Source organism: Hyla sarda, unplaced genomic scaffold, assembly GCF_029499605.1.
Source record: "Hyla sarda isolate aHylSar1 unplaced genomic scaffold, aHylSar1.hap1 scaffold_1104, whole genome shotgun sequence".
Lineage (NCBI taxonomy): Eukaryota > Metazoa > Chordata > Amphibia > Anura > Hylidae > Hyla > Hyla sarda.
This window is the reverse complement of record NW_026607724.1, coordinates 95,314-121,404: the sequence shown is the minus strand read 5'-3', so window position 1 is coordinate 121,404 and position 26,091 is coordinate 95,314. Positions and strand designations below refer to the sequence as shown.

At 43.2% G+C, this 26,091-nt stretch overlaps 2 non-coding genes and 3 pseudogenes across 2 annotated transcripts; all 5 read right to left on the bottom strand.

Moving 5' to 3' along the window:
• Positions 1-3,773: 3,773 nt before the first annotated feature.
• LOC130300909 (U2 spliceosomal RNA) lies at positions 3,774-3,949 on the bottom strand (annotated as a pseudogene).
• A 6,796-nt stretch (positions 3,950-10,745) lies between these two features.
• Positions 10,746-10,928, bottom strand: LOC130300918 (U2 spliceosomal RNA). The gene has a single exon (XR_008851652.1). It is a non-coding gene; the product is annotated as a U2 spliceosomal RNA (small nuclear RNA).
• A 693-nt stretch (positions 10,929-11,621) lies between these two features.
• On the bottom strand, positions 11,622-11,781 carry LOC130300924 (U2 spliceosomal RNA; annotated as a pseudogene).
• A 2,082-nt stretch (positions 11,782-13,863) lies between these two features.
• Positions 13,864-14,072, bottom strand: LOC130300914 (U2 spliceosomal RNA; annotated as a pseudogene).
• A 7,178-nt stretch (positions 14,073-21,250) lies between these two features.
• On the bottom strand, positions 21,251-21,445 carry LOC130300915 (U2 spliceosomal RNA). The gene has a single exon (XR_008851651.1). It is a non-coding gene; the product is annotated as a U2 spliceosomal RNA (small nuclear RNA).
• Positions 21,446-26,091: the final 4,646 nt, after the last annotated feature.

The window sequence follows — 26,091 nt, the reverse complement described above, 5'->3', positions numbered from 1 at the left end:
AATCCCCACCCCCGAATTACGTTCCATTGAACCAGACCATACCGATTGCCCATAAGGCCAGGAGATATTTGGCTCCCCATCCAAGCAGCACTCCTGGAGACCTAGAACATCAAAAGAATATCTAGAAAGTAAATCAAAAATGGCGGATCTCCTTTCTAAAGATCTAATACTGCGGACATTTAGAGAACCAATTGTTAAACTCATTCAAACATTTGAAGGAAAAAAAGGAAATACAAAATCAAGCATTATCAAAAGGAGGCCTAGCCTTTCCCCGACCTCTACCCTTATTTTTTGCCTCCCCTTCCTTAAACTTAAGAGTCTTTGTCAATTTTTTGACTGAACATTCCTCCAAATAACCTGTGCCCAGGGAGGATAAAGAGGAGTCAGAATCAATCTGACATGACGACCCTCCACCTGCCTCCTCCCTTCCCGGGCTAGGAAAGTCCTCAATCCTTTGACTCTGAGGAGTCGGACAGTCATCCTCCGATTCTTCCACCGGCATCTTTCTCTTCAAGGATTCTTTGTCCACAGTCATCTCCTCTGGCGGATCAGAGGCCTCCGAAACAGATGCCCCCGAAACAGACTCCGCCTTCTCCCCCTCTGCCACCAAAGCATCCGGAACAGACCTAGAAATGGAAGGAAAAACAGGGGCAGACTCTGCTTCACTGGTCAGCACGCTAACCTCTGCATCGCCTGCCCTGGCAGCATTGGAGTCCTCAGGAACTGTCCCACCTCGAAGAGCCATTGCATATGATCGGGGTGCCCCGGACTGGTAAGTGGGGCAACTCCTAGCCAGGTGATCCGAAGAACCACAGAAATGACACTTGCGTTTCTCGGGACAGTCTGCAGTGCGGTGATCAGGCTTGTGGCAGTTCCTGCAAACCTGCCCGGTTGTACAGTTCTCTCTGGTATGACCAAAGCAAAAACAGTCCCGGCAAAAACTTGGCATCCCCGGGTAGTGCAGAAACCCCCTGTTGTTCCCTATCGCAAAGTTCTGCGGGGGGTGACAAAAACCTTCAGCACCACCCTCGGGGGCAGGCCTAAACTCCACCCAAAAACGTCTCATGCCTGTGAAAGTCCCCAGGATGTTATTTTTCCTCTCCGCACCAGAAACAGACACACAATACCTTCTTAGAAAGGTCTGGATCTCCTCATCCCGCACAAAAGGGTTGTACATATGCACTACCACTGGAACTTTCTTAGGCCGAGCCTCGCAGGAAATGAATCGGATCCCTTGTAGGTCAGGGTGAGAAGCATTCTCCTTACTCCGGTAGAGACAGGTACGGAGATCATCCAGGTTGTAGAAGGTCACGTCAAAGAATCCTTGGCTGGGAAAGACCTGGACACAGAAGATGGAAGCATGCGGCATCCTCAGCACTCCTTCCACGACCTTCTGCTGGACATGCAAAATCCCGTAGGCACTCCTCTTTTCCTCCTCGATAAACAGCCGTACTGTATTAGGAGCGTTCGGCGCATTAGCCATCCTCTCCGGCAGACCCGTCCTCCGATGATCACCTTCCCGTTATCCTGGGACTAAGCCCTCTCCCCAATAGCAGCAGGTGGGTGAAGCCCAGGCAATAAACCTGGGCGATCCCACAAGGCCGAGGAGAGGGGTACCCGAATACCTTAGGGCAAGACACTTGATCTTAGCCAAAAGGCCGAGAAGCGATAACCGTGAAAGGGGCGGGCCCAACAAGGTGCCCTTCATGGGCACTATCACTGCTTGCTGTCAGGGAGGCTGCCAGACAATTTTCCATGCACACTCTGGGCTGGGGGGCAGTCAACCACCAGTACACACAGCAGAACCTAAACCCATACCATTATTGCTAAGCAGCAAGACAGGGGCCCATTGCACTCCCACGGGGCCTTTTTAAATGCAATCCATAACCCGGATTTGCCAGGAACCCTTCTTACTCCTCCTACTTGCATGTGACACTGGGCTTAGGATCTGCATAGGAAACACACACACAAGCACACACCTACCTTTGTTGCCTGCAGATGCCTCCTTGGCTGTCCCCAAACGGTATCAAACCAACACCCACGGGAAGCTGTAAGCATAGAGGACATGCCTGCACCCCATTGGACTTACCTGTGTGGGTTAAACCCGGGTTATTTGACAACCTATGGCGGTGATGGTTCTGCTCAGGCAGAGCAGTGCTGATGCTCCTCATAAAGCTGTCGCTGCTGTGAAGGTTCTAGGTGACATCACAAATCCCTATGGTTACATACACAACAAAGCTGGGTTGTTGTTGTTTACACTCTGCAAGGCCTGTGGAAGTGAGTGACATCATAGCACTGTAGTTCTGAGGGTTCTAGATGGATGCAACAATCTCCTGTTGCTTCTATGAAGGCCATAATAGACGACATCACCAAACAGCTCCATAGTCACATACACAGCAAAGGAGAGATGTTGTTTACACCTAGTGATGTCAGTGGTATTGAGTGACATCACAGCACAGTGCTAAGGCTCCTGGGCCTGGACACAGCAGCGGCTGCAATATCTCAACGGAGAATACGTTTATATATATGTGTGTGTGTGCGCGTATATATATATATATATATATATATATATATATATATATATATATATATATTTCTCCGCCGAAATCACTTTTAAACCCATTTCCACCTTTTTTTCCCTTCTCTTCCTCTTACTTTTTTTTCACGTTTTTTTACGTTTTTCTCCTTTTCGCCTCTTTTCTGGGCGTATTATTCTTCTTTTTCTTCTTTTTTTTGTCTAATGCATACCCCATCAATGCAGCAATGCTTATTCAATACCGCCAGCAGATGGAGACACTGGGGGATAATTTTCTAAGGATTTATACTGATTTTTCCTGTCTGAATTTGTCGCACAGAAAGTTGCAGGCCAAATATGTGTGACATTTCTGCGACTTTAGCTTCTAGAGCATTTTTACAACATTATACATAGGTGCTGAATACATAAAAAGCGACTGTTCAGCGACAGACAAGTCGCATCGGCTGAAAGTAGGCCAGAATGTCAGTCCATGTTGGAGCAGGTTTAGATACAGTCTAAAGTATAGATCTCAAAGTCTGTGCACAGAATTTAGCAAGGGCCTCGCACCTTCTGATGCATCAGGTAGGTGCACAATAGCATAGCCTAACCCTCTGTACTTTGGTCTATATTGATGCGGGACATAGACAGCCAGCTGATGACCAATCCATTAGTGCAATGGATGGCTGGAAGCATTTGTCTTTGCCTTTGCAATACCACAGAAGCAATGCATGGTCAATGTACAGCAATGACACACCTGTGTGAACAGCCAGGAGACCCCCCCCCCCCCCCCCCCCCATGTTATATTACATAGTTACATAGTTAGTACGGTCGAAAAAAGACATATGTCCATCAAGTTCAACCAGGGAATTAAGGGGTAGGGGTGTGGCGCGATATTGGGGAAGGGATGAGATTTTATATTTCTTCATAAGCATTAATCTTATTTTGTCAATTAGGAACATTCAGCACCCACCCGCTATCAAGGCAGCTGCCTATCATGTCATGCCCTACCTGCACAGGTGTGCTGGCTACTCAAATGATCCAATTAAGGAGGCCATTTAGTCAGCAGCAGCAGAAGTCCTGTGCCTGGACGCTCCAACAGCGGCCAGACACAAGCAGAAGCAGAAGCAGCAGAAGCAGCAGCAGCACCACCTTTTGTTTTTTGGCTGCAGCAGCAGCAAGGCCCACAGGGCTGGCTAGCTGGCTAGCCAGCAAGCAGGTAGCAATGAAAGTAGGAATCTTTCTTTTTAACCCTGTAAGGGGGTGGTGCACTGTACCCGAAGATACTGCCATATCGGGTCAATGCATAGGGCGACGGAAGCAAGCTTCGAAATCGGCCCCCGTTCTCAAAAATCCATTTAATATATGGTCCCCAGATAGGGGACGTATCAGATATTAAACTGATAAGAACAGATTTTTTACTTTTAGATATAATATTCTTAGACTAAAAGACCTTACGCAGTCCAGATTACACTTAGTCTGCTAAAAGCATATTCCACAGATGTAGATTCCAAAGACTTTTAGCCACTTTGTGACCTAATCTTTTTTTATCCAATAAATAGAAAACATACATCTCACTAAGAGCTAGGCGAACACAATCTTTAGAGGTAATAGTGTCTCTTTTAAAAAGAAGAATATTCCTCGTCTTCCATAGTGCAATTTTAATACAATTTATACTAATCCACAAAACCCGAGACTTCTCCACAGATAAAACATTATAAAATCCATATAAAATAACTTCATGATTTAAAAAATTAAGATCAGAAATGAATTTTAGTAAGGGGCCTATCAAATGCCATATCTCTTGGGCGTAAAAACAGTTCCAAAAAAGGTGTAAAACTGTTTCCTCACTAGGACACCCCATTCTCGGGCACTTTGCACTACGACACAATCCTCTTCTGTGTTGGAATTCTCTGGTAGGCAAACATTGATGTGCTATCTGCCAGGCCAGATCTTTTAAGTCATTAGATAAGAATCCCATATTCACCATCCTCCAAACTCTTAGAGATTTCTCAGTGGAATAATTAGATATTAAGCAAATCTGTTCTATCTTCCTGATTTCAGGAACTAATTTTCGTGCATTACTACAAATTTCTTGACTAAAATTAGCAATGCCATAAATACGAATAATCTTTTCTAAAACCACATAGTGCGCTGGGGGAATAAATAAGATTGGGGACGTTAAAGGTAAGGTTATCCACTTTCTTTTTCTAAAAATGTGACCTGCAGCATATTTTAAAAAATAAGACCAATAACAGTTTCTTTGCAAGCCATTAAAACACATAGAAAAAAAGTGAACATATAAAAACCTTTTTAAATCAGGCACATCCTTACCCCCCAATTTCTTTGTCTTCATCATTACATCTCTCCTGAGTTTATCCATTTTAGACCCCCATAAAAAATGAAAGCAAATCTTGTTTAAAAACTTTAAGGTGCGTTCACTCGGTGGGAAAACCAAGCTTAAATAAAGCATGATAGGTAGCAACAAAGCTTTCATTATCAGTACTTTTCCTTCTATTGTTAATTTCCTCATTTTCCAAAAACTTATTTTCTTTTGCACTTTCTCTTTGACGATGGACCAGCTTTCCTCTCCATTATTTTCATTGTCAAAGATGACACCCAAGATTTTGATTTTATCATATTGCACATTCACCTCCGTATTGCCCCAATTCCCTATTGCAAAGCAATCACATTTATTTTTATTTAATTTGAAGCCAGAGCCCTCACAAAAAAATTCTGTCTGTCTGATAGCACGTTTCAGGGATGGTTCATCTGAACATAGAATATTAACATCATCCATGTATGCTATCGTCTTTACGCTCTGTCCTCCACTTCCAGGGATTGGCACTCCTCTAATGAGCTTATCTTTTCTCAAAACATTCAACAGAGGTTCTATTGCACATATGAAAAGAATGGGTGATAGGGGGCACCCCTGTTTCACCCCAGACTGTAAACATACCTCTTGGGATAAAAAACCGTTAATTAAAATACGACTAAAACAGTTTTTATATAAAAGTGCAATTTTTCCAACAATAAAATCAGGAAAATTCATTTTCTTTAAAACCAACCATAAAAAATCATGAGAAACACGGTCATAAGCCTTTTGAAAATCCAAGGATAAAATTGCCAATTTCTGATCACATTGTTTCTGATACCATAAAACATCTTTTACAAGGTTTAGATGATCACTTATTTTCCTTCCAGGTACTCCGCATACTTGGTCACTGTGTATAACCTTAGCAATTACCTGCTTGAGCCTATTTGCTAAAATTTTTGCTAAAACCTTATAGTCTGTATTTAGCAGGGTAATAGGCCTCCAATTTTCTAATTTAGAGATGTCTCCTTTTTTAAAAATCAGAGTAACAACACCATCTCTCCAGGACGCAGGTAAAATCTCAGATTTAAAAGCACAGTTAAAAATACCTAAAAGATCATCTTTTAAAATGGACCAAAAACACAGATAAAATTCAACTGGCAACCCATCCGAACCAGGTGTTTTACCATTTAAAAAACTCTTAAAAGTGCTTAAAAGTTCAGGTAAAAAGATTTCATCACAAAGGCTCTCTTGGTCAGTTTTGTCAAGTTTTGAATCCAAGGTATCTAAAACATCATTAGTAAAGGAAATATCAATATCTTTTTTATTAAAAAGCTCCTGATAAAATACTTGTGCTTCTCGCAACATCTCTTCATTAGTTATCTTCCCTTCTATTACAGATATCATTTCTTTCTTTCCCACCACCTTCTTAAAAAAGAATCTCGAACACTTTTCATCATTCTCCAGACATTGCACCTTGCTGTTAAAAATCATTTCTTTTCCTTTTTGACTAATGGCATTTTTTATTTCATTCTTTGTCTGAGCAATAACATCATCCATCTCAAGCCCGGCTTGCTTTAGTTTATAATATGTTTGGATTTTAGTGTTTAACATTTTAAACCATAACTTTTTCTCCTTAGCCTTTTGGATGCCCACACGGATAAAAAACAGTTTAGTCCACTTTTTAACATCCTCCCACCAATCCAAAATATTTTTATATTGGGATTGACGCAATCTCCATTTGTTATAAGCAGCAATAAAATCATTTTTTGTTTTCATGTCCTCTAATAAAGTAGTGTTGAGCTTCCAAACGCCTCTGCCTTTCTCTAGGCCAGGTAAAGTGACATGTGCATATAATAACTTATGATCAGAGAAAATATTCGATAAAAGAGAAACATCAACTAGATTAAAACTTTCCGATAAAAAAATAAAATCAATCCTGGATTTGCAGACATTATTTTCCCATGTGTAACCAGGGTCGTCTGGGTATTTTCTCCTCCAGACATCGGTAAAGTTAAAATCCTCAGTCATACTCTTAATCTGTTTCTCTGTTTTATCCACTCTGACATGCACACTTCCACTCTCACGATGATCACCACTCATACAACAATTAAAATCTCCAGCCATTAAAATAGGTGTTGAACCTGGGATAAAAGCCTGAATATCATTAATCAAGTCGGCTCTCTCATTTTTTTCAGGAGAAGCATAGATGTTAAAAAGCTTAATCTCCGAGCCATTGTACTTAATATTAACTAATAGCGCTCTACCAGGTATAATTTCTAAGAAGGACAAAACTTGTACATCTGAACCTCTAAACAAGATCCCAACACCTGAAGATCTGTTCAGATTGTCACCCGACCAGACCGATGGTCCCAAAGTCCAGCTACGACAAAGGTCCTCATAATTTGGACTATGTTCAATTCCACATTCTTGTAAAAAGAACAGAGAACAGTCCAAGGTCTCTAAAAAACTAAACAAAGCAGCCCTTCTCGTAGGGCTCTTTAGACCTCTCACATTAAGAGAGGAGCACTTTAAGGAAGCTATTCGCTACTGGAGTTTGAGTCCGATATGAAACCCACAGGTGACTCCGGGCTTTCAAACTCTTTGATATTTTTTGGATCGGACGCTGATCTTATAGAAGGCCTCCATGCATGTTGACTGTCCTCACATTCGTCTGAGCTTTTTTTGACAGGCCGTTTAATGCCAAGTTGTGGCTCATCTCCAAGTTCCTTCTTCCGCTTGATCTCCTTCACGCCAACCTCCATGGCTTCACTGCTCACTAGTGACCCTCCACCACCAGAACCCTCCACAGAAGGTCTCCCCTCTGTCTCAGGCACAGCAGAAAGGTCCATAAGCTCCGCCACGACATGAGAAGTTACAGCCGGCTTTTCTGAAGGCGCCTCAGACCGCTGGGGTGCTTTCGCAGGTGGTACTTCAGCTTGCACTACACCCACTCTCCCCGCTACACGGTCAGCCCACGATCTAGCTACACTGGAACGGAGACTGCAATCTTTAAAGGCATGGCCTTCTTCACCACAAATGTTGCAGACGATTTTAGCACAGTCCTTAGAAACATGGCCTTCTTGATTGCACCGACCACAGCGAACTGTAGTGTCCGTGCAAACTTCCATAGTATGTCCGAATTTCTTACATTTCCTACAAAAAGTAGGCATCTCGGGATAAAACAAATAGCCCTTATCCCGACCGATAGAAAAGTTGGAGGGTGGATGACACAACCCTCCAATGCCAGTAGCATCCTCCTTCATTTTCACAAAAAACTTATGTTTCCCCGTCCATAGGTCTTCTGAATTCATCACCTTATGGGAATACTTAACAGAACTGCAGTATTTCCCCAAAAAGAGCTCAATATGGGACACAGTCACAAAGGGATTGTGCATACACACAACTAGAGGAATATCGCCTCCAGTATACAACACTGTGACCGTGATCCCATCAAGCTCAGCAAGGTCTTGATTGCTTTTCAGCTTCTCAAAAAGATTCTGGCATGCATAAGCAGAGTCCAGAGTTAGGATGAAGCTGCCCTTCCGAGGATCTCTGAGACAGACGATGTTCTCTTTCTTCACCCCAAGAAGCTTGTAGAGAGTTTCTTTCACAAAATAAGAAAGTTGGACGAGTTCTTGTTTGTCTTCATCAACATCAAAGCGAAAGGAAAAACGAATCCGCGTTTCACCGGATGTAAGGTAACGGATGCGAACACCCATCTTGTCGATCGCCTTTTCGGTTCCTCGTAGCAGCCCCCCTTGAAAAAGGTAGGACAAACTCCCAGGATCCTCCTGACCAGACACTTGATCTAGCCAAAAGGCCGAGAAGCGATAACCGTGAAAGGGGCGGGCCCAACAAGGTGCCCTTCATGGGCACTATCACTGCTTGCTGTCAGGGAGGCTGCCAGACAATTTTCCATGCACACTCTGGGCTGGGGGGCAGTCAACCACCAGTACACACAGCAGAACCTAAACCCATACCATTATTGCTAAGCAGCAAGACAGGGGCCCATTACACTCCCACGGGCCTTTTTAAATGCAATCCATAACCCGGATTTGCCAGGAACCCTTCTTACTCCTCCTACTTGCATGTGACACTGGGCTTAGGATCTGCATAGGAAACACACACACAAGCACACACCTACCTTTGTTGTCTGCAGATGCCTCCTTGGCTGTCCCCAAACGGTATCAAACCAACACCCACGGGAAGCTGTAAGCATAGAGGACATGCCTGCACCCCATTGGACTTACCTGTGTGGGTTAAACCCGGGTTATTTGACAACCTATGGCGGTGATGGTTCTGCTCAGGCAGAGCAGTGCTGATGCTCCTCATAAAGCTGTCGCTGCTGTGAAGGTTCTAGGTGACATCACAAATCCCTATGGTTACATACACAACAAAGCTGGGTTGTTGTTGTTTACACTCTGCAAGGCCTGTGGAAGTGAGTGACATCATAGCACTGTAGTTCTGAGGGTTCTAGATGGATGCAACAATCTCCTGTTGCTTCTATGAAGGCCATAATAGACGACATCACCAAACAGCTCCATAGTCACATACACAGCAAAGGAGAGATGTTGTTTACACCTAGTGATGTCAGTGGTATTGAGTGACATCACAGCACAGTGCTAAGGCTCCTGGGCCTGGACACAGCAGCGGCTGCAATATCTCAACGGAGAATACGTTTATATATATGTGTGTGTGTGCGCGTATATATATATATATATATATATATATATATATATATATATATATTTCTCCGCCGAAATCACTTTTAAACCCATTTCCACCTTTTTTTCCCTTCTCTTCCTCTTACTTTTTTTTCACGTTTTTTTACGTTTTTCTCCTTTTCGCCTCTTTTCTGGGCGTATTATTCTTCTTTTTCTTCTTTTTTTTCGTCTAATGCATACCCCATCAGTGCAGCAATGCTTATTCAATACCGCCAGCAGATGGAGACACTGGGGGATAATATTCTAAGAATTTATACTGATTTTTCCTGTCTGAATTTGTCGCACAGAAAGTTGCAGGTCAAATATGTGTGACATTTCTGCGACTTTAGCTTCTAGAGCATTTTTACAACATTATACATAGGTGCTGAATACATAAAAAGCGACTGTTCAGCGACAGACAAGTCGCATCGGCTGAAAGTAGGCCAGAATGTCAGTCCATGTTGGAGCAGGTTTAGATACAGTCTAAAGTATAGATCTCAAAGTCTGTGCACAGAATTTAGCAAGGGCCTCGCACCTTCTGATGCATCAGGTAGGTGCACAATAGCATAGCCTAACCCTCTGTACTTTGGTCTATATTGATGCGGGACATAGACAGCCAGCTGATGACCAATCCATTAGTGCAATGGATGGCTGGAAGCATTTGTCTTTGCCTTTGCAATACCACAGAAGCAATGCATGGTCAATGTACAGCAATGACACACCTGTGTGAACAGCCAGGAGACCCCCCCCCCCCCCCCCATGTTATGTTACATAGTTACATAGTTAGTACGGTCGAAAAAAGACATATGTCCATCAAGTTCAACCAGGGAATTAAGGGGTAGGGGTGTGGCGCGATATTGGGGAAGGGATGAGATTTTATATTTCTTCATAAGCATTAATCTTATTTTGTCAATTAGGAACATTCAGCACCCACCCGCTATCAAGGCAGCTGCCTATCATGTCATGCCCTACCTGCACAGGTGTGCTGGCTACTCAAATGATCCAATTAAGGAGGCCATTTAGTCAGCAGCAGCAGAAGTCCTGTGCCTGGACGCTCCAACAGCGGCCAGACACAAGCAGAAGCAGAAGCAGCAGAAGCACCACCTTTTGTTTTTTGGCTGCAGCAGCAGCAAGGCCCACAGGGCTGGCTAGCTGGCTAGCCAGCAAGCAGGTAGCAATGAAAGTAGGAATCTTTCTTTTTAACCCTGTAAGGGGGTGGTGCACTGTACCCGAAGATACTGCCATATCGGGTCAATGCATAGGGCGACGGAAGCAAGCTTCGAAATCGGCCCCCGTTCTCAAAAATCCATTTAATATATGGTCCCCAGATAGGGGACGTATCAGATATTAAACTGATAAGAACAGATTTTTTTTTTATTTTTTATCTAAAGCCGAGGAACGTGCTTTCGATTCACCCAAAGTGCAAGAAAAAGTGCAAACGTGTTACACTAAAAAAACGTGCACAAAGGATGCGGTCTATCGCAAGCCCTTCTCCGATAGGAGAGAGGCCCCCCAACAAACCTTACCCTTCGCCTCCGGACCAAATGGTACCTGCGAGGTTCCAGGTTCGATGTCCCTTTTCGCCGAAGCTACTAGGGGACCACAAATGCTCCCGGCATCCCCCTTGGCGTTAGCCAAGGTATCTGCCCGCAGAGCCGATTACGGTAGGTACCCTGCCAAAGCAGGAGTACCCGGGGTGTTTGCAGGGAGGTGCGGAACCTAATGGCCACACACACCTCCCCTAGACCGCCAGGAGGGACACCCAGAAGGGCTACCGCATCCTGACCAATCCTGTGAACACACAACACGCAAAAGGTGACACAGTGAGACAAAAAAGAAATAAATAAGTGAATGTGTGCAGATATACTGCCCGGACATCCAGCCGGATCAATAAAAATTTCTCTGATCCTAGCCAGAAGGCCGGGAATCAAGAGGTGAGTGCCACAAGGTGAAGAGATTATGGTGCCCGTGCTTCAACTCAGTGAGTCTATTCTCCCAGTGAGTTTCGGCACCTCGGGGTCACCACTCCCCGAGGCACAAAAGTACCTCGGCTCTAGACCCTCTCAGCCTCATGGCGAGACCCGGAGGGAACAGGTCACATCGGGGCAGCCGTCGAGCTGATTCCTCAGAACCAGCCCCGGAAAGCCCTGGTACACCTGCATCCTCCATGCAGCACCCATCCCCACCAGCATGAAAACTGATAAGAACAGATACTACACTTGATCTTAGCCAAAAGGCCGAGAAGCGATAACCGTGAAAGGGGCGGGCCCAACAAGGTGCCCTTCATGGGCACTATCACTGCTTGCTGTCAGGGAGGCTGCCAGACAATTTTCCATGCACACTCTGGGCTGGGGGGCAGTCAACCACCAGTACACACAGCAGAACCTAAACCCATACCATTATTGCTAAGCAGCAAGACAGGGGCCCATTGCACTCCCACGGGGCCTTTTTAAATGCAATCCATAACCCGGATTTGCCAGGAACCCTTCTTACTCCTCCTACTTGCATGTGACACTGGGCTTAGGATCTGCATAGGAAACACACACACAAGCACACACCTACCTTTGTTGCCTGCAGATGCCTCCTTGGCTGTCCCCAAACGGTATCAAACCAACACCCACGGGAAGCTGTAAGCATAGAGGACATGCCTGCACCCCATTGGACTTACCTGTGTGGGTTAAACCCGGGTTATTTGACAACCTATGGCGGTGATGGTTCTGCTCAGGCAGAGCAGTGCTGATGCTCCTCATAAAGCTGTCGCTGCTGTGAAGGTTCTAGGTGACATCACAAATCCCTATGGTTACATACACAACAAAGCTGGGTTGTTGTTGTTTACACTCTGCAAGGCCTGTGGAAGTGAGTGACATCATAGCACTGTAGTTCTGAGGGTTCTAGATGGATGCAACAATCTCCTGTTGCTTCTATGAAGGCCATAATAGACGACATCACCAAACAGCTCCATAGTCACATACACAGCAAAGGAGAGATGTTGTTTACACCTAGTGATGTCAGTGGTATTGAGTGACATCACAGCACAGTGCTAAGGCTCCTGGGCCTGGACACAGCAGCGGCTGCAATATCTCAACGGAGAATACGTTTATATATATGTGTGTGTGTGCGCGTATATATATATATATATATATATATATATATATATATATATTTCTCCGCCGAAATCACTTTTAAACCCATTTCCACCTTTTTTTCCCTTCTCTTCCTCTTACTTTTTTTTCACGTTTTTTTACGTTTTTCTCCTTTTCGCCTCTTTTCTGGGCGTATTATTCTTCTTTTTCTTCTTTTTTTTCGTCTAATGCATACCCCATCAGTGCAGCAATGCTTATTCAATACCGCCAGCAGATGGAGACACTGGGGGATAATTTTCTAAGGATTTATACTGATTTTTCCTGTCTGAATTTGTCGCACAGAAAGTTGCAGGCCAAATATGTGTGACATTTCTGCGACTTTAGCTTCTAGAGCATTTTTACAACATTATACATAGGTGCTGAATACATAAAAAGCGACTGTTCAGCGACAGACAAGTCGCATCGGCTGAAAGTAGGCCAGAATGTCAGTCCATGTTGGAGCAGGTTTAGATACAGTCTAAAGTATAGATCTCAAAGTCTGTGCACAGAATTTAGCAAGGGCCTCGCACCTTCTGATGCATCAGGTAGGTGCACAATAGCATAGCCTAACCCTCTGTACTTTGGTCTATATTGATGCGGGACATAGACAGCCAGCTGATGACCAATCCATTAGTGCAATGGATGGCTGGAAGCATTTGTCTTTGCCTTTGCAATACCACAGAAGCAATGCATGGTCAATGTACAGCAATGACACACCTGTGTGAACAGCCAGGAGACCCCCCCCCCCCCCCCCCATGTTATGTTACATAGTTACATAGTTAGTACGGTCGAAAAAAGACATATGTCCATCAAGTTCAACCAGGGAATTAAGGGGTAGGGGTGTGGCGCGATATTGGGGAAGGGATGAGATTTTATATTTCTTCATAAGCATTAATCTTATTTTGTCAATTAGGAACATTCAGCACCCACCCGCTATCAAGGCAGCTGCCTATCATGTCATGCCCTACCTGCACAGGTGTGCTGGCTACTCAAATGATCCAATTAGGGAGGCCATTTAGTCAGCAGCAGCAGAAGTCCTGTGCCTGGACGCTCCAACAGCGGCCAGACACAAGCAGAAGCAGAAGCAGCAGCAGCACCACCTTTTGTTTTTTGGCTGCAGCAGCAGCAAGGCCCACAGGGCTGGCTAGCTGGCTAGCCAGCAAGCAGGTAGCAATGAAAGTAGGAATCTTTCTTTTTAACCCTGTAAGGGGGTGGTGCACTGTACCCGAAGATACTGCCATATCGGGTCAATGCATAGGGCGACGGAAGCAAGCTTCGAAATCGGCCCCCGTTCTCAAAAATCCATTTAATATATGGTCCCCAGATAGGGGACGTATCAGATATTAAACTGATAAGAACAGATTTTTTTTTTTTTTTTTTTTTTTTAAGAACAGATTTTTTTTTTATTGAAAAGGAAATATACAATACATAACCAAGTAAATCATTCAAAAAATTACATATTCATCTGAAAACACATGAATAACACATATTTGACATATACAATATATACAGGAAGCATGTCTTTACATGTACATATAACAAAAAGCTTTCCCTTCATGACTTTCCCTCAGAAAAAATAAATTGCAGCGGATTCTGTCCCTCCAACTGTCCCTTCATATCAGGATATAATCTGTAAGAAAAGAAAAAGAAAGACAAATAAGAATACAATCATAACCAGTACTTCCATTTTTTGTGTTTCCAGATCCCCTCTGCATCATCAGAACCATAGTTTTTCCTATCACATAATACGTAAAGGTAAATTTTACCACGGATCATGCCCAGACATTCCTTCACACTTACTTCAGTTTGATTGAAAATCCTAATATTCCTTACATCCCACAGAACCTCTTTTACACAATTTACTATGAACCATAACACTCTTGCCTTCTCTCTCTCCACTGCACACAAACCAAACATCATCATATTAAAGGATAAGATTTCAATTCCAGTAAGATTTTTAATTAGACCAGACATTTTTCTCCACACAGACTTCGCATAACCACACTCCCAAAACACATGTACATAATTCTCACATCCACCGCAACCATCCCTGGGACACACTTCACTGTCTACCAATCTCCTTCTCCTCTGAAATTCCCTTGTTGGCAGACACCCATGAGCTAACATCCAAGACAAGTCCTTTTGTTTATTTGTCAGTTCCTTGTGACTGACATTTTTCCACACTACCTTACAATCCTTCTCAGACAGACCTCCCACACATTCCACTGTTTCTCTCTGCTCCAACACTTTCATCACCTTCTTACTATCATTCCATTCAGTCACACATTCCAGATTATTTTTCCTGACACACCGCCCTATTCTCTGATAGAACCAAGGAACCTCAAAACTTACAGGTACCCTTAAGTCCCTTTCCATTAGCTTATATTTCAACAACACATTACCAGCCAAATACCTTACCATGCACCCAAACACACATTCCTTCTTACTTACAGCGAGACAAAAACTGACATACTTCACAGCCAGGAACACTTCCACATTCATCATTCCTTTCCCACCATGCATTCTGCTTTTCACCACCTTCCCACGACTCAATTTCTCCATCCTTGAATTCCATAAGAAAACAAAGATCTGCCTGATAATTCTTGCCAGACACCTATCCGGTGGAGGAAACACATAATTAACATAAAGCAAAATAGGAATTATAACAGCTTTAATAACCAGAATCCTTCCCTCAATCGATAAAGTCCTTAAAGACCAGAAGTTTATTTTATTCCCCACCCTCCCCAAAACCCTCTCCCAACTTTCTTTCCCATACAAATCATTATCAAACACCACCCCAAGCACTTCCACACCCCCCTCTCTCACAGGCCACTCGCACAACCCACTCTCTCCCCACCCCTCAAAAAATTTACAACCACTCTTCCCAACATTAAGCTTAAACCCACTCATTAAACAGAAACACTCAATCAATAACTTAGCACGCCTTACCCCTGCCATTGACTTACATACAACAGTAACATCATCCATGTAACCAATCACTCGCATATCCTTCCCATGACTACCAGGTATTTCTATACCCCGCATCACCTTATCTCTCCTAATCATCCCCAACAAAGGCTCAATCATACAAATAAAAAGAATTGGCGACAGGGGACACCCCTGCCGCACTCCAGATTTTATACTCACTTCCCTACTCAGAAAACCATTGACCTGAATCTTACTATAAATGTCCCTATACAAACATTCAATCCACTTCACCATTCTGTCCGGCACATTCATCCTCCTCAAAACCCTAAACAATAAATCATGCACCACCCTATCATACGCTTTTTCAAAATCCACCGTAACAACAGCCACACCTTGCTTCCTAGTTTTACAGTCCCACAATACATCCCTCAGACCTAACAGACATTCAGAAATCCTACGATCAGGCACTGTACACATTTGCTCCTCACCTACCATACAATCAATCACATCCTTTAACCTACTCGCAATAACTTTAGCAATAATTTTGTAATCACAATTCAAGAGCGCTATAGGCCTCCAATTTTTAAGATCCCTCTTATCCCCTTTTTTAAACAATAACACAGTCACACTCTCACTCATACTTTTAGATAACTTCCCTCTCCTAAGTACTTCCTTACACACCTCCCATACATAATCCCCTAACATATCCCAAAACACAAGATAAAATTCCACAGGCAAACCATCACTCCCTGCCACCTTTCCTTTCTTCATCCCATTCACAGCATCCTCCACCTCACTCTTCCTCACATCCTCTTCCATAAAGAACCCATCAATTTCATCCAAACGCTTATCCACATATCCCAAACATTCCTCCTCTAGAGTCACGTCCCGCTCCTTCTCCGTGAATAAATCAGAATAAAACTTCCACACTTCCTCTAACACCTCATCCTTACCAAAGACCTCTACCCCATCATTCGTAAAAACACTCATCATCTCAGTTTTTTTACTGAATGCCTTTTTAAAGAAAAATTTGCTACATTTCTCATCCTTCTCTTTCACTTCAACCCTAGCCTGTGCAATAATCTTCCTTCCATTCCTCTCCAGACACTCATTCACACTTCCACGAGCTTCCTCAATCTCCTTCTCAACACTCATCCCCAAACGCCTCAATTCATACAAATACTCTAACCTTCTTTGCCATCTCTCATACTCTTCTCTATCTTTCCTCCCTTTCTCACACCCTTTTTTAATAAAAAACCTTTTAGTCTCTAACTTCACCCACTCCCACCACTCAACCACACTATAAAATGCATCCTTCCTCAACACCCATCCATCAAAACGCTCCCTATATTCTTGTAATACACATTCATTATCCAATAAAGACACATTCAACTTCCAAACACCCTTTCCATACTCACTTAGACCACCACCTTTTACCACACACTCAATCCAGGCATGATCCGTGAACGGTAACCTCCTCCGTCTGAAATTAGAAACAGACATTAGTTTTGAGACAAAAATGAAATCAATACGCGAACTTGTATTGTTAGAAAAATATGTATAACCGATAGTACCATCATTATGGGCAACAAAGGAATCCTTTAACCCAAATAAATTTACAATCTCTTTAAGCTGCTTACTAGTACTGTCTAAACCAGACCCACCACCCACCGTAGTACTACTCCTATCCCCCTCTGTTATTATACAATTGAAATCCCCTATAAGGAACACATCATCCCTCCCACTCAAAAAGAAATATAATTTCTCAAACACCTCCCCTCTTTCCTTCCTCCCAGTTGGAGCATAAACATTAATTACTTTATATGTGAAACCCCTGAAAATAAAATGCACTAATAATACCCTACCCGGAACAATATGGACAACTTTTTTAACAACAAACTCATTACTTTTGAACAAAATCCCCACCCCCGAATTACGTTCCATTGAACCAGACCATACCGATTGCCCATAAGGCCAGGAGATATTTGGCTCCCCATCCAAGCAGCACTCCTGGAGACCTAGAACATCAAAAGAATATCTAGAAAGTAAATCAAAAATGGCGGATCTCCTTTCTAAAGATCTAATACTGCGGACATTTAGAGAACCAATTGTTAAACTCATTCAAACATTTGAAGGAAAAAAAGGAAATACAAAATCAAGCATTATCAAAAGGAGGCCTAGCCTTTCCCCGACCTCTACCCTTATTTTTTGCCTCCCCTTCCTTAAACTTAAGAGTCTTTGTCAATTTTTTGACTGAACATTCCTCCAAATAACCTGTGCCCAGGGAGGATAAAGAGGAGTCAGAATCAATCTGACATGACGACCCTCCACCTGCCTCCTCCCTTCCCGGGCTAGGAAAGTCCTCAATCCTTTGACTCTGAGGAGTCGGACAGTCATCCTCCGATTCTTCCACCGGCATCTTTCTCTTCAAGGATTCTTTGTCCACAGTCATCTCCTCTGGCGGATCAGAGGCCTCCGAAACAGATGCCCCCGAAACAGACTCCGCCTTCTCCCCCTCTGCCACCAAAGCATCCGGAACAGACCTAGAAATGGAAGGAAAAACAGGGGCAGACTCTGCTTCACTGGTCAGCACGCTAACCTCTGCATCGCCTGCCCTGGCAGCATTGGAGTCCTCAGGAACTGTCCCACCTCGAAGAGCCATTGCATATGATCGGGGTGCCCCAGACTGGTAAGTGGGGCAACTCCTAGCCAGGTGATCCGAAGAACCACAGAAATGACACTTGCGTTTCTCGGGACAGTCTGCAGTGCGGTGATCAGGCTTGTGGCAGTTCCTGCAAACCTGCCCGGTTGTACAGTTCTCTCTGGTATGACCAAAGCAAAAACAGTCCCGGCAAAAACTTGGCATCCCCGGGTAGTGCAGAAACCCCCTGTTGTTCCCTATCGCAAAGTTCTGCGGGGGGTGACAAAAACCTTCAGCACCACCCTCGGGGGCAGGCCTAAACTCCACCCAAAAACGTCTCATGCCTGTGAAAGTCCCCAGGATGTTATTTTTCCTCTCCGCACCAGAAACAGACACACAATACCTTCTTAGAAAGGTCTGGATCTCCTCATCCCGCACAAAAGGGTTGTACATATGCACTACCACTGGAACTTTCTTAGGCCGAGCCTCGCAGGAAATGAATCGGATCCCTTGTAGGTCAGGGTGAGAAGCATTCTCCTTACTCCGGTAGAGACAGGTACGGAGATCATCCAGGTTGTAGAAGGTCACGTCAAAGAATCCTTGGCTGGGAAAGACCTGGACACAGAAGATGGAAGCATGCGGCATCCTCAGCACTCCTTCCACGACCTTCTGCTGGACATGCAAAATCCCGTAGGCACTCCTCTTTTCCTCCTCGATAAACAGCCGTACTGTATTAGGAGCGTTCGGCGCATTAGCCATCCTCTCCGGCAGACCCGTCCTCCGATGATCACCTTCCCGTTATCCTGGGACTAAGCCCTCTCCCCAATAGCAGCAGGTGGGTGAAGCCCAGGCAATAAACCTGGGCGATCCCACAAGGCCGAGGAGAGGGGTACCCGAATACCTTAGGGCAAGACACTTGATCTTAGCCAAAAGGCCGAGAAGCGATAACCGTGAAAGGGGCGGGCCCAACAAGGTGCCCTTCATGGGCACTATCACTGCTTGCTGTCAGGGAGGCTGCCAGACAATTTTCCATGCACACTCTGGGCTGGGGGGCAGTCAACCACCAGTACACACAGCAGAACCTAAACCCATACCATTATTGCTAAGCAGCAAGACAGGGGCCCATTGCACTCCCACGGGGCCTTTTTAAATGCAATCCATAACCCGGATTTGCCAGGAACCCTTCTTACTCCTCCTACTTGCATGTGACACTGGGCTTAGGATCTGCATAGGAAACACACACACAAGCACACACCTACCTTTGTTGCCTGCAGATGCCTCCTTGGCTGTCCCCAAACGGTATCAAACCAACACCCACGGGAAGCTGTAAGCATAGAGGACATGCCTGCACCCCATTGGACTTACCTGTGTGGGTTAAACCCGGGTTATTTGACAACCTATGGCGGTGATGGTTCTGCTCAGGCAGAGCAGTGCTGATGCTCCTCATAAAGCTGTCGCTGCTGTGAAGGTTCTAGGTGACATCACAAATCCCTATGGTTACATACACAACAAAGCTGGGTTGTTGTTGTTTACACTCTGCAAGGCCTGTGGAAGTGAGTGACATCATAGCACTGTAGTTCTGAGGGTTCTAGATGGATGCAACAATCTCCTGTTGCTTCTATGAAGGCCATAATAGACGACATCACCAAACAGCTCCATAGTCACATACACAGCAAAGGAGAGATGTTGTTTACACCTAGTGATGTCAGTGGTATTGAGTGACATCACAGCACAGTGCTAAGGCTCCTGGGCCTGGACACAGCAGCGGCTGCAATATCTCAACGGAGAATACGTTTATATATATGTGTGTGTGTGCGCGTATATATATATATATATATATATATATATATTTCTCCGCCGAAATCACTTTTAAACCCATTTCCACCTTTTTTTCCCTTCTCTTCCTCTTACTTTTTTTTCACGTTTTTTTACGTTTTTCTCCTTTTCGCCTCTTTTCTGGGCGTATTATTCTTCTTTTTCTTCTTTTTTTTCGTCTAATGCATACCCCATCAGTGCAGCAATGCTTATTCAATACCGCCAGCAGATGGAGACACTGGCGGATAATTTTCTAAGGATTTATACTGATTTTTCCTGTCTGAATTTGTCGCACAGAAAGTTGCAGGCCAAATATGTGTGACATTTCTGCGACTTTAGCTTCTAGAGCATTTTTACAACATTATACATAGGTGCTGAATACATAAAAAGCGACTGTTCAGCGACAGACAAGTCGCATCGGCTGAAAGTAGGCCAGAATGTCAGTCCATGTTGGAGCAGGTTTAGATACAGTCTAAAGTATAGATCTCAAAGTCTGTGCACAGAATTTAGCAAGGGCCTCGCACCTTCTGATGCATCAGGTAGGTGCACAATAGCATAGCCTAACCCTCTGTACTTTGGTCTATATTGATGCGGGACATAGACAGCCAGCTGATGACCAATCCATTAGTGCAATGGATGGCTGGAAGCATTTGTCTTTGCCTTTGCAATACCACAGAAGCAATGCATGGTCAATGTACAGCAATGACACACCTGTGTGAACAGCCAGGAGACCCCCCCCCCCCCCCCCCATGTTATGTTACATAGTTACATAGTTAGTACGGTCGAAAAAAGACATATGTCCATCAAGTTCAACCAGGGAATTAAGGGGTAGGGGTGTGGCGCGATATTGGGGAAGGGATGAGATTTTATATTTCTTCATAAGCATTAATCTTATTTTGTCAATTAGGAACATTCAGCACCCACCCGCTATCAAGGCAGCTGCCTATCATGTCATGCCCTACCTGCACAGGTGTGCTGGCTACTCAAATGATCCAATTAAGGAGGCCATTTAGTCAGCAGCAGCAGAAGTCCTGTGCCTGGACGCTCCAACAGCGGCCAGACACAAGCAGAAGCAGAAGCAGCAGAAGCAGCAGCAGCACCACCTTTTGTTTTTTGGCTGCAGCAGCAGCAAGGCCCACAGGGCTGGCTAGCTGGCTAGCCAGCAAGCAGGTAGCAATGAAAGTAGGAATCTTTCTTTTTAACCCTGTAAGGGGGTGGTGCACTGTACCCGAAGATACTGCCATATCGGGTCAATGCATAGGGCGACGGAAGCAAGCTTCGAAATCGGCCCCCGTTCTCAAAAATCCATTTAATATATGGTCCCCAGATAGGGGACGTATCAGATATTAAACTGATAAGAACAGATTTTTTTTTTTTTTTTTTTTTTTAAACCCTCAGATAAGGGATGAAAGTACTCAAAACAATACTTTCAAAACTGGCATTACAAACTTTCTGTAACACACAACCCTCTCATCATCGGGAACTTTATTTATAATCAAAAACAGACAAAATTACAAGTACATGAAAAACATCAAGATAAATCAACAGAATGAATCCATTTTTTCGTTTTCCAAATACCCTCCGCATCAATCCCACCCCTCCTAGCATCCCACAAATAACACAAATAAAGCTTTCCTAACACCATCCTCACACTATTATTTACACTTATTTCCTTTCTCAAAAACAAATAAACATTCCGAACATCCCATAAGACTTCTTTAATACACGACAACAATAACCACAACACTCTTTCATTCTGACCACCACTCACACATAATCCAAACATCATCATTTCATAATACAAAAATTCCACACCTGTTAATTCCTTGCACAAAGGCCCAAGTTTTCTCACAACCTCACGAGCATACTTACAATTCCAAAAAAGATGAATAACACTTTCAAAACCATTACAATTCTCCCTAGGACACACATCACATCTCACCAAACCCCTTGCTTTCTGAAACTCTCTCACTGGCAACACCCCATGCAAACTTTGCCATACAATCTCCTTTTGCTTATTAGACATACCATCCATCCTCACTTTCTTCCAAACTTTTTCCACATCCGCTCCTCTCACAGAATTAATATTACATACAACCTCTTTACTCTCAATCATTTTCATCAACAAACGTTTATTCTTCAAAACACTCACCTCTTCTTCTATCAACTCAAATTTCTCCAAAAACCTCACAACCCACTCATACCATTTAGGAACCTCAAAAGCAATAGGCCTATTCAAATCCCTCTCACACCACTTCAACCTGACAAAAAATCTACCAGCCAGAAATCTTGTCATACAGGACACCTTTCTATCACTCCCAATAATAGCTAAAATAAAAACTAAAATATTCACTCCAAAGTACACCTCCAAATTTGGAAAACTCATACCACCCTTCTTCCAATTTTTCACCACTATTTCTCTCCTCAACCTCTCAACTTTAGAACCCCAAAAAAAGACAAACAGAACCCTGTTCAAGCTCCTCAAACCCATATAATGGGGAGGAAAAATCATAGCAACATACAGAAAAATTGGTAACACAACACTTTTAATAACTACAATCTTCCCAATGAAGGAAAGACTTCTCAAACTCCAATAATTTAGACGCAACTCCACCTTCTTTTTCGCCTCCTCCCAACTCTCTTTCCCATCCAAATCGTCACTAAACTTAATCCCCAACACTTTAATAGACCCCTCCACAACATTCACCCCAACATCTCTACTTAATCTACTCTCACCAAAACACTTACATTCACTCTTTAACCAATTAACCTTAAAAGCAGATGCACCACAAAAAATAGACACTAAAAGTTTCACCCTCCTCACAGCGGACTCAGAATCACACAGGACACATACATCATCCATATAAGCATTAACTTTAAACTCCCTTCCATCACTACCAGGAATGCGTACACCTCTCACTATCTTATCCCTCCTAATCATACATACCAGAGGCTCAATAGCACATATAAATGCCACTGGTGATAAAGGACACCCCTGCCTAACCCCTGAGAACACATTCACTCTTCTCCCCACACATCCATTAACAAGCATCCTACTATATATTTTGTCATACAAACTCCTAACTCTCCACACAAAGTCACTCGGAAAACCCATACGCAACAACACCCTGAACAAGAAACTATGAGACAGCCTATCATACGCTTTTTCAAAATCTAATGACAACAAACACACATCTTGCTTCCTACTCTTACAATCCCACAAACAATCTCTCAACAAACACAAACTCTCCTGTATACGACGTCCAGGCACAGCACAAAACTGATCATCACCCACCACGCTTTCAACAACATCTCTCATCCGATTGGCAATAATTTTCGCATAGATCTTATAATCACAATTAAGTAATGTAATTGGACGCCAATTCTTTAAACTTTTTAAATCCCCTTTTTTCGGAATCAGCACAACCACACCCCCACGCATACTCTCCGCAACCTCCATATTCTCCCACATAAACTGACACACTTCAACTACATCCTTCCCCACCACATTCCATAACAACCGATAAAATTCCACAGGCAAACCATCCTCACCTGGAGTCTTATTTGCTGACATTTTCTGCACTACATCCCAAACTTCCTCACTTGATATACCACGCATAACAAAAGCCTGCTCAGCCTCTCCAAGTTTCCTTTCCAACACACTCAATACCTCATTCTCCAAATTCTCATCCCTCCACTTCTCTCCATACAATTCTTCATAAAAAACTGCAACTTCCTCACTCACACCATCACCAGACACAACACTACCATCCTCTTTCACAATCACATCAATAACCGGCTTTTTTGAAAAAACTTTTTTGAAAAAATAACGTGAACATTTTTCATCATGTTCCCTCTTATCTAATTTAGCTCTATACATAATACTCCTCCCTTTCTCCAACACAAACTCATTAATGTCCCTTTTAACACTCACAATTTCATTCTGAACATCCACACCACAGTCTCTCAATCTATACAAAAAGGATAGACGGGCATTTAACTTAACATATTGTTCCCTCTTAATAGCAGCAATTTTATAACCAAAAGACCTAAAAAAGGATTTTGTTTTCTTTTTAACCCATTCCCACCACAAAATAATGTTATCAAACTCACTTTTCCTTTCACGCCATTTTTTATATATGCATTCATACTGGTCTCTCACATCCACACTATCTAAATGTTTAATATTCATCTTCCACAAACCTCTCCCATACACAGCATTCTGACCCACATCAATCTCACACAGCAAAGACTCATGGTCCGAATAACAAACAGACCTCTGTCTGTAACTTAATGCATTAACATTCTCAGACAAAAAACAATAATCTAACTTAGAGTGAACATTCCCCCTATCTGCATGATAAGTGCATAAATTAGGACTAACTTTGCATAAATCCTGAATATCTTTAAACCTAAAATCTGAAACTAACTCAAATAATTTTCTTCCTGATATATCAAATGCTTTCTTACATAAGTCCACATTCATATCTCCAACTAAAATAATAGGTATTTTACCTTGAACATAAAATTTTAATTTCTCAAACAAATTTTTTCTTTCATTTTTGCATGCAGAAGCATACACATTTATAACACGAAACATAATACCTTTATAACATAAATTAACAGAAATACACCTACCAGGCTCAATAACTAAATAACTTTCAACAGAAATTTCAGGTGATTTAATTAAAACACCCACACCATCATTCTTATTCACTGAACTCCCAGACCACACACACCGACCATACACCCATTCATCCTGACTTACTGCGAACTCAATACCACATTCCTGCAAACAGAAAATTGAAGCATTCTCTTGTGCTAAAAAACTTAAAATAGCAGCTCTCCTAGCCTTATTTTTAAATACTCTCACATTTTGAGAACAAATAATAATGCTCATAACTATATACAAACACAAAGCAGGTATAACATAACCATTAGAAAATAGGTGATTCACTACCTGATATCATTTGCATATCAAGTCCCGGCAAACCTATTGAGAACACATAGTAAAACACAAAGCAGGTATAACAAAGTCATTAGAAAACAGGTGCTTCACCACCTGATAACATTTCATATCAAGTCCCGGCATATCTATTCACCACTTTCAGCAGTCTCCATAATGTCCGTTTCCAGCACTTCAAATGTGTTCCTGGTTTCTGGCGCCAAATTCGTACTCTCCTCACCACGTCTTTTTTTGGCGGACTTCCCACCATGCACCAGCTTGAAGCCATCATTATTTTCATCCTGGACATTATGTTTCCCACCACCCTCCCTGTTACACAAACTAGTCTCTCCAGAGGACTGAAACTCCTCTATGTTAGCAGGATCAGAGGGATGAACAGATTCAGCTGTGTGAACAGGGCTCTGCACTCCCTCAATCACCTCCTCCAGCTTCCTAAAGGCATCAGCCACCGCAACTTGTACATCCACAGGTTTCTGAGGAATAACTTTCAGTTTTTGAGGGGCCAACTTCCTCACAATTTCCTCCCCTCTTGCAGCACTTGCATAGCTTGGTCTTTTTGTACCAGGACAGTCTTTATAAACATGCCCTTCCTCACGGCACAGGTCACATTTTTTTGTGTTGGGGCAACTCCCCGCATGGTGACCAGTACCATTACAGTTCCGGCACACCTGTCCCTTAAGGCAGCTCTCTTTCACGTGGCCAAAAGAAAAACAATTGCGGCAATAATAAGGCTGTCCAGCATAGGATAAATATCCCCTATGTCCAGCAACTGAAAAACTAGCTGGGGGATGTTTAAAGCCACCAACACAACTGGGATCCACTTTCAGTTTCACAACAAATTTATATTTGCAATTAAAGATTCCCAGTACATTGGTCTGTTTTTCACCTCCACGCACAGAGTCACAATATTGGCGCAGAAAACTTTCAATTATAGCCACATCCGTGAAAGGGTTATAAACATGCACAAGGACAGTTTTTTCTTGAAACCCAAACAAAGGAGTAATCTTCACTCCCTCCATCATGGGGTCCTTGCTGAAATTTCTCAAACGTTCATAAACATCAAGGCACCTACCTTCCTGCTCAAAGG